Raw genomic sequence first — 10771 nt, forward strand, 5'->3', positions numbered from 1 at the left:
CGAGAGAGTTCATGGATTTTTATATTATTTAGATGCAAAGTGATTTTATATAGGATTGGAGATGTTGAGGCTTCCACCAGAGAGGAGATAAATAATGTTGTATAGCAGAGTTTACATGAGGTTGCATGTTACCTAAATTCAGCATCAGTGGACGCAACAACCCATGCAGCACCAGGTCGGCCTCGGCTGAGCATTACCATAGAAGTCATAAAGACGTAGCTGCTCCATGGAGTAAAGGCCAGAGAGACGGCACGCCTCATCTGAATTTCCAGAAGGATGTTAGACGGTCTGCTGTGCCTTTGTACCATCTGCCACTGGCAGCTGATACTCTTAACTTGCCCATGTTACTGCATAACGTATTTCTCGCATGACGCTTAGAATATTTTAAGGTGAGCACTCGCCTCCCCTTTTGGCTTTTCTTTCTACCTTTTCTAGACTGCATTCAAGTCTGCTGCACCCAGTGTTTCTCTGCAACTGAACCCACCCAAAGAATACGTTTTTATAAAGTGGAGGAAACGGCTGGAGCAGGATGGGTGGCTAGGAAGCTGAAGCTTTTGCTGACTGTTTGAATGTAAGCTTCTTTACTGAATAAAGTCTTAATGCTGGTCCTGCTAGTCCCAGAATAACCTTCTCTTTGCCCAGTACTCAACTACCTGCCTTTTGTGTAACTCAGAAATGCAAACATGACAATTAGACATATAGAAATGAAGACCTGTGTGTGTAAGGAGCAGTTCACTCTTCTCATGCTCAACCACAGCCAGTAAATGACACATGTATGCACTTTTACATTTTTTCAGTGCTTGCATGCACCTCACTTCTCACTACAAAAGACCTGTGTGCAACAAACGCCGCCATGCAATAACAACGTCACGCTAATGACACAGATGAAGAGACACAACATTGAAATGAAGCTAACGCCAAGGCTAAACAAAGTGCAAGTGAAACACCTCAGCAATGGAATGCAAGGCTTGAAGTTTTCACATTTCTCGAGACAAAGATTAATAGGACTCATATGCCAGCGATAAGATATGGTATCGCTAATGTCTTCTTAAGAAAACCAGTGGGGCAGCAAGCACAGATGGGTCCACATCCTCTGCACTGGGTAATTCTTAAGTGTTAGCTGATGCCTGTCCAAGTTCATGAATATAGTAAGACTGGTAGGGAGTCTTCAGGTTGTTTTTTGTCCCAAACACCACGCTCGGCCAGTATACGTACATACAAGTTTGGGTTGCTGCTGGAAGAGGTGTTGGTGAGGCCAGCTATAGGCACTTACCCCTGTGGTTTGTGTGTTGATCCTAATGCCACAGTACACTGTGCTGTACAAATTCAGACATAACCCTGTGGTTTTGAATCTCTGTGATCATAAAAGATCCCTTGGCATCTTTCAAAAAAGAGTAAGATGTACCCCAATAACCTGACTAAATTACACCCCACAGCCTTATCCATTTGCACCATAATCATTTGCCTGTCTCTAACCTACTGTCTTTCTTACTCTTCACCGTAATAGCTAATGTGTGGTGAGCATACTGACACAAGAATGGGTGCCATCATATCATCCAGGTGGGTGCTGGGTGCAGGGAGGTTATTGTTGCCTTCTGTGGTTACCATTTGTTTTTCCAAGATTTCTTCATATTTTTCTGCTTATTGAACTAAAGAGGAAAAAAAAATTGACCACAAAAAGAAGTCCAGGTGGATGCTGCATATTGCTGGTGGTTCTTGATGATTCCCTACTATCTATGTAAAGCACTTTGAGAAGGCTATATAAATGTAATTAATAATTATGGTTGTTTTTATTATTATATTTACATTTTGAGCCCTGTACAAGTGACTTTCTGAGGTGGGAGTCAGTCTGGTGGCTTTCTCTAGCCTTCACCCTTCTGATTTATGTTTTGCAGCCAACACGTTTAGAATACACTGTCTAACCAAAGTAGTGCAATTCTCCCAATTAAAATTACAAAATTGTACAGGAATGGTGAAAGGAAACCGAACCAGGTCTGTGACTTTTTAAGAAAAGCATGGGATTTCAATAGTTCAACTGAACCTTGTGTCCAGAATGGATAGCATTGATGTTAAACTGCTAAATGAAAGTTACCCTTAACTGTGCAATGGTTTAGAAGTGGTGTATCAGCAGTACACCATAAAGAAAAGACCGGAGGCGACATCCTTCTCCCTTACTACAACAAAACAAATTGCAATTCCACTGCTGGGCAAAGTTAAAAAGGAACCGGCATGAATGGAGCACCTAGGCTTCATAAACAAAGTGGAGGAGCCAACAGATGGGTGCTTGGGTAAAGAGCCATTACCAAAGAAGAATGGGACAGTACTATTTGTATTGACCTCACCAGAAAATATGCTTTACTCACAGTGGAACAGACACTTGGCATGCTTATTGGGGTGCAGGTATTGAACAAACTGGATGCCAACTATCATGATGAACTCTGTGAGCAGCTTCAAGCAGATAGTACATGTTCACAGGTGATGAGACTATGTCAGAATGGCTTGCCAAACCACAATAGACTTACCAGTATCATGAAACTGTACTGGCCAGAGAGTGCATCCCTCACAGTCTGTCCCAGAACTACCAGATCTATCTGTTGTAGTCACAACAGAGAGGGAAAGAAAAGTTAAGGATGTGGTGAACTTCAACAAGAGACACCATGCAAGAAGTTTGTGTTCACTTTGCCCAGAACAGGAGGTGTGGGTCACCAATACTGAGTCTCACGGGACCGTGGTATCAGAACATCCTTCTCCATGTTCCTACTTGGATGAAGGGGCACATGGTATTGTGAGGAGAAACAGAAAAAGTCTTTTGCCAATGCAACCAATTGACGGGGACAATGCTGCTGGTCCTACAGATCAAGTCACACCAGCTTCTCACCTTTCCCCAGTTCAGCCACTAACCACCGTCATTAGGACAAGGAGTGGTAGAGAGGTGATTAAACCTCAGAGACTGGACTTATACAAATGTTGGAATATGTCAGTCATGAGAAAAAAATATTAGATTTTTATTTGAGATACTGAAAAGAATGTGCGTATCTGTTCATAAATATGGAGGTTATGGAACTGTTAAATGTCTTATTTAAAACTTGAGTAGAAAATTATTACTGATGTTGCACCTTTGATCTTAAAGGGGGAGATGTGGTGGTATCTATCATTTGAAAGTGTTTATCAGTATATAGGTTAATACAGTAATTATGCAATTTTTCACTAAGGAGGTGGATCATTCCAGATGAGGCCTGCCGGAAGGTACTAACTAATTCCATGTACACCTGAAGCTAAATAAACATTCTTAACTTTGTTCTGTTTACCTCAAAGTGGTGAATCCTTTAAAATGTTACCACAACAAAAGTGTCAAACCATTGTCATGCAGGGTCAGAATCGCAGTGCTTATCTGATCAGTTTAGAGTTAATAGTCCACCTGTCTCCTGCACATTTGGGATGTACTCTTTAAAATCTTGAATATACCTCTGCTTAAAATTACTGTCTGCTAGAATACGTCACCATCAGAGAACTGGGCGACTCGGACAGTACTGCGTAGTAACACAACATACTCAAACCTTCGTAACCATCGTAGACCCAGGGGTCTATCAAAAGAGTACTGGTCACAAGGCATTTAACAGACATGGAGCTTCATTTATAAAGCTTGTAATGCAGAAAAAGACGCTTGAAATGTGTGTACACAACTTTCCATGCAAATGTCATGATTTATAAAAGAAAACTTGACAGGAGCTCCATGATTCAGTAGCTCTGCTGGACAGCCAATTGGATTGCAGGTTTTTGTCATTTGGTTTACTTGACTTGAGTCAGATAATCTTAACCATCAGTGTTATCACTGGCATATTTTATAAAGTCACAACCTCCTCAATGAAGTGGGGCTCTGGAGGTCCACAGCTAGAGTCTGTTGGTACATTTACACCAACCCATGCAACATTTCGGAGAAACTAGGAAATGACAACACCTTTGATTAAGTAGGGAAATGCAGCCAAACCAGCTAAATAACGACTTGCATGCACAATAAATCATATCACCAAGCCATTATTATTATGTGTGTTGATGTGATAAACATATTACACCTCAAAAACAATGAATATGATACACAGATTGTATTTTATTCCCCTTTTAAACGGGGCCAATGCAACATATTTGCACTGAAGAACTTTGTTTTTTTTTGCCAGTTTATATCTGCTGTCTGTTCTCAGTGAACTGGTCATCAGGTCAGGAATGTCTCATCTATACTTCAATGCATCGTGCCTGCTGTGCTAAAAGCCGTTAACCGACCAGTGAGGCACTACATCCAGTTTTTGTATGGTGCTGGGTGCACTTTCATAAAACAAAACGTTTTTGTCAATATAAAAAAGAAACTTGCAGCAGTGTCCATTTCTTCTAAGGTAATTGGATCTCTAAACAGCACTCATATTGCAATAAAGGCACCTTGCGAGAATGAAACTGCTTTTGTTAAGTGAAAGCAGTGACATTCTATTAACGCACACATCATCTGTGATGCCATGATGTGCCTGAGAAACTTGTCTCCGTGGCTTGGGTGAGATTAATTTATTTTGAGGCAAAGTGGCTTTGACAGATGTGATGGTGCTCCATGTGCTGCCTGGCTTGTTAGTAGGGTATCTGACTGAACCTAGGGGTAACCTAGGTGGCACTGTACTGCCAGGCAGAAAAGCTTATTGTAATGAAAGCACAGCCCCTGCAAGCCCATCTGTTGATAATCCTCCAGGACACCATATAGATGTATTCAGAATTAACCATGCCTGGAGATTTTGCTGTTGCCTTTTGCAGCATTTTTTTTCAGCATCTTAGGTCCGCATGTTTCACTAGTACTAATTGTCACACACATGTGAGTAGGAAGCAGCTAAAGGGCCTGAGTAATTGTAATTCCACAACAGACCAGGGGGTGGCGGGGTGCGCTGACTGTCTTTCTCAGTTCCTTGCAGACCATTCTTGGGAAATCCCACCAGGTTCTGGCACCTCTGAAGACGTCACTTCCAGTTCTGGCGCCTCTGATGATGTCACTTCTGGTTTTGATGACATCACTTCATGTCCCGATGACAGCACTTCCAGTTCTGGCCCCAATGATGACATCACTTCCTGTATTGGCCTTTAAAGCCGCCATCTTGCCTCCATACAATCAGTTCTGTTTTGAACTCAGATCAATGAACATCTCTGTTCATCTTTAATCTATTTTGCAGCTGTGGGACAATATGCGGGTGGCTGCCCCAAACCTTTACCATGTCTTTGCCTCATCTTTATCACATAAAACATGATGAAATGACATGCTTGTAGATTCCGCCACAGTCTTGGGAAGTCTTCTTAAATAACATGTTGTACCAGTTTCTGAAGTGAACTCACTAAAATGATTGTATTTTCACCTTTAACTGATGTTCATGAATAAAATTGTGCACCTCTTAAATCCACATAAGCAAGCTTCATGTAATGTGTTGCAGGGCTGAATAGAAAGGATGCAGAAAGCGGCCTCTAATCAATAAATATGAAGTATAATTCAATAAAATATGGGCCTTTGCATGCCTGCTGCTGGCCATAAAGATAGGACTATAGGGTTTTCTCCATGCAAGCACTTTAAGCAAAAAGCAAACTTGAAAAAATGTGACGGCTGCCTACTGTCAAGTGGAGCATAAGTGGAGCATGGAGAAGTTTGGGGACCATCTGAATGACTGAAGGGTAGGAATCCTTGCATGCCATAAGGAGGAGGAGGAAGAGGTTGCCATAAATTGGAGGAAAAATGCTGATCCAAACTGATTGCCATTCTACCATGGTGAGTTCCATACTATTCAATCTTGCTGTTCCACCTTCCACCTGGAAACCTCAAAACGGTGCATTAAATTCACCTAAAGGCAATGACAAAAAGTTAAGTACATCATCTTATCATTACATACTGTACCATCAGGGGCAGCACCATGGTGCAAAAGCTAGCAATGCCAGCTCCTGTTGTTTCTATAAGGTTTCTCTGGGTAATATCATTTTCCTTCCCCACCCATATGTGTGAGTGTTAGGTTAACTGATAAAACTAAATTAATCCAGTGAGGGCTTGTCCATGAGTAGGCCCTATGACGCATCCATGGTTTATTCCTGCTTTGTGTTGAGCACTGTTGGGCTAGGCACCTCATGAACACTGAGTTCAGTGGATTATGTGAGTCTTACAGTGTTATGTTGTTATGCAGGTGTTCCATATTGTGTGGAATAATTTCCAACTACAGCTTATGGTTAAAACAGTAGTCTAAACCCATCAATTTAGGCAGAAGATGATCAAACGGAGAACCCAAATTAGCCATGCTTTCCTAGTCTGGCAAGCTCATGTACCTGCCTGAAAGCCACAATACCATGCAGACACTTCAATCACACTCTCCTAGCCAGATCACACCTCTTATTTAAATTGGGTCTTTAGATGACTTCAGTGTCAGAGGCACATTCTTTAAATCTCCGACAAGGTAAAACCTTGTGAACATGTACAACCACATATCATCCCACCTCTCTGGTAGATCCAGATATTCCATAATCCCTATTCAAGTACCCTCCATGGTTTATCTCTCTCACACTCTGCCATTGATTATGGGGAATCAATTACAATAACAACAATAATAATAATAATAATTAAAATAATTTGTTTAAGTAAAGGGCTTTAAATCTGAGAATGCAGGCATTACTCAGGGAGTTCCGCAGGGTTCTGTTTTGGGGCCGCTTCTTTTTCTCATTTACATCTTCCCAATAGGTAATATCTTTCGACACCATGGTATTAAATTTCATTGTTATACTGATGACACACAGCTTTATCTATCCTATAAATACACTTCGGTTTTCCCTCCAAATACTTTTATGGCATGTCTCTAAGACATAAAGTCATAGATAACTCACAATTTTCTACAATTAAACAGCAATAAAACTGAGGTGCTCCTCATTGGTTCTAAATGTAAAGTCTCTAAGGTTAACCATTCTTCCATTTATTTAACTACATTAACACAAACATCTCTTCCCAGGTTAAGAGTCTGGGCGTCATTTTAGACAGCACCCACTCTTTTTATTCCCATACTAGTCATTAAGCCCGTTACAATAACGGGCGCTAGAACAGTAGTGCATAAACATTAGTAGGAACAGTCTATATTAAATGGCAAGGGACCTTGACCTCATTCTGTTTGTTGGTCGTATTTTTCTTTGTCTTTCTGCCTTTCTTTTGTTGATGTTTACTTGCTGAGCTGACCGTTCTTCATGGGCTGCCACCATGTATTGTGTGTCTTTAATCTTCTGTGACAGTAACACTGTCTTGTACGTCTGCTGGCTTGTACGTCCATAATATACCTTTAATTTTCTCTGGCGGTAATACAGGCGTGTGCGTCGGTAATATGCCTTTAATTTTCTCTGACAGTAATACAGGCTTGTATGTGGCTGTAATATGTGCCACTGTATTGTGTACCTTTAATTTCCTCTCGCAGTAATACTGGTTTGTATTTCTGTAAAATGTCTGTAATTTTCTCTGACAGTAATACCGTGCATCGCACCATGCCCCGCACATGCGCACTTCACCAGAAAACACACACACACGGACACCTGAACGCACACAGGGATTTTATTAAAGAGGATAAGTAATGTTTCGTGGACTGCCTGCTTCCTGCTCCGAAACATTTCTAGACTTCGTCCTGTTCTTATGTAACACAGTACTGAAGTATTGGTTAATGCCCTAGTCACCTCACGTATAGATTACTGTAATGCTATTCTATTTGGCATCCCACAAAAACTTATCCATTAACTTACAACTTATTCAAAATTCTGCTGCTAGGATAATAACCTGCTGTTCTAAATCCACTGAACATATTACACCTATTCTCTCCCAACTTCACTGGCTCCCTGTTAACTACAGAATACAACACAAAGTACTGCTCTTAACATTTAAAGCTCTCCACAACCTTGCTCCTCCCTATCTTACTAATCTCCTACAGAGTTACACTCCCTCAGATCCTGATCTACAGCTTTACTTTCTGTAAAACACATCAAACTCTGTTCTATGGGAGCTCAGGCATTCTCTCATTGTGCTCCTCAACTCTGGAATTCTCTTTCCTCTCATATCCGTCATCTAGACTCAAGTCACCATTTTAAAACTGCTCTCAATACTTATCTCTTTAAACTGCTTTACCAATTATGAATTTAACATTGTTCGTGCCTGTTATCTTTTATGTTTTCTACTACCTCTGTACCTTATTGCTATTTGATTTTATCATCCTCTTTGTTTTTATATCTTATTACTGTTGTTTAATTTCATTGTAAGGTGACTCTGAGTGTTAAAAAAGGTGCCTGTTAAATAAAATGTATTATTATTATTATTATTATTATTATTACAATAACAAGGTGACCACCAACTTGGATTTCCTCTGCCCCTATACCATGCATTTTACCCTGCCAAACTCCTTGCCATCTGGGACAGCTATTTAAAATATCTACTGAATCTGCTTAAGAGTGAGTTTGCAGTCCAATTCTTTCTTTTCTGAATTGGATAGTATGGAAGCAATTTCCATCTGGTAGCAAGACATACAAGTCCTGTCTCTGTTGCACAGTTATGTTAGACAGAGTCTATAAGTGTATGTGTGGTAAGGCAAGTGTGCTGGAAATTTAAAAAACTCACTGACAGAATAAAAACTTCTGACCGACTGCAAACAAAACCCAAAGGTGTCATAAGCAGTATGCATCATCTAGTTTCCTACTGTTAAACCTGAGAATCAGTTCACACAGAAACAGGTCATCGAATCAGAGAGAAAGTTAGCTAATGCTGTGCGCTATGTTTGTTTTGTCTGTTGTTTTCCATGATATTACTTTTAAAGACCTTACTCTTTAGGAGGTCTGTAAAACAGATAAGTCTAAAATCCATCCATAATAATGTAGCTCAGGCTAAACAGCCACTTTGCCTCCAAATCACCAGTCACAAAGGTTTGCTATTATAATTCTACAATTTATTCAAAATATTTCAGTTGTTTAGAGCTGGTTTTATGTCCCTTTAACTATTATGCTGGACGACCGGGTAAGGGTCCCAGCTGGGACAGCATCATATTGGAAGGACCGGGGGAGACAACATGCACAGGACATTATCCACCCCGGATCTCAAGATGGCAGCCCCCATGGGTTGCAGCGGTGCCTCAGATTCCTACAGTGCATCATGAGACTTGGAGTTTGCCGCCTCAGCCCTGTTGGGTTCCATGGGTGCCGCCAGGGTGTGCTGCAGGGACTGCAGAGCTCTACTTCGTTGGGCTTCCGCCTCACCCAGAAGTGCTTTCAGACCATGCTAACGGCCTGCCGGAAGAACTCTCAGATGCAACATAAAACAGCCCACTGCCTTCATTCCGGGAGCCAGAGTGGGGAAGTGGAGGAGAACACTTGCTGTGAGGAGTGGAGGAGACAGAGAGAGAGAAAGAAAAAGAAGAAGAAAAGAAAATGAAGTATGGTGTGCTATTTTAGTGTTTGTACTTGTGGCGGTGGTGGAAAACACTTACAGAAGAAGCATTTCCCATGAATAAAATCTTTCTAGTGTTTTTGTACTGGTGTCTGAGCATGTTTGTGTCACGTTTGGGGAGCTGGAGTGCCCCTTAGAGTCCACACTACATGGAATTACATGGCATGTGCTTTGTGCTCTGCATCCATGTTTGAATCAAGTACAGCACTGTACTGCTTTTGCTTACCTCTGCACTTAAGTAAGTGGAGTAGATGCAGCAAGTAGTCCCCCTCACCAGACTGCTATGACAATTTGCCCCTTTACAACCTTAAGTTACTTTTTTAAATGGGATTATTTTGAACAGTTAAAAAAACTACTTAACATCTGATGCCCATACTTTTTATAATATGAAAGTAAATAAAAAGTGTAAAAATTAAAGGTCCTCCTCTTTTAATCCTTTAGCATTTTATATTTGGTGACTGCCCCAAGTGTAGCTATTACAGCCTCAAGAATTTTGTTGTATGCTCTCACCAGATGTCCACATCTTCTAGGAATAATATTTGACCGCTCTTCCTTGCAAAATTTCCCTAACTGATGCAGGGCACATGGGAAGAAATGGTCCAGCAGATTTATGCTTCTGCCTTAGATGTTCAAAGAGTTTAAGCGAGGACTTTGAACGGGCCACTGAAAGAGTTTAATTGTCCTTCTCACACATTCAAGAGAAGTTTCAGCTTTAGCATTGTTGTTTTGTTGACGTGTGCATTGCTGTGCCAGTCTCAGATCTTTGCAGACTTGTTCCAGTACTCTCTGTATCTGCTCCATCCATTCCCAGACTATTTTGATAAGACAAACAGTTCTGAAGCCGATGAGCAGCAACCCCACAACATAATCCCAGCACCACCTTACTTCCCTGCAGACATGATGTTTTGTAAATGATGCGCTAAGTTCCTGCCATCAATTATAAAAATAACCATTTTTGCTTTATCAGACCACAAAACTCTTTCTCAAATTCTTTTACAAGTTCCCTTGTGCTTTTTTTTTTTTATCAAATTCAGCATGGATTTCATGTGAGCTTTTCCCTCTAAATGATTCTATCATAAAGCCCAGACTGAGAAATTGCAGAGTAAATTGAGGTTTCTTCAAACTCTGTTGTTACACTGTGCAAACTGTTTTAGTCTCCTGATCACTTCTTGTTGTAAACATTTCCATCTTTTCACAGACAAATTTAAATAACTACAGTGAGGTGGAGGTACATTAAAGAAAAACAGGAAACACAGTCTGGACTGAACTGAGGTTAATACACTACAGAACAAGAAGACTGGCAATTAC

Source organism: Erpetoichthys calabaricus, chromosome 5, assembly GCF_900747795.2.
Source record: "Erpetoichthys calabaricus chromosome 5, fErpCal1.3, whole genome shotgun sequence".
Classification (NCBI taxonomy): Eukaryota; Metazoa; Chordata; class Cladistia; order Polypteriformes; family Polypteridae; genus Erpetoichthys; species Erpetoichthys calabaricus.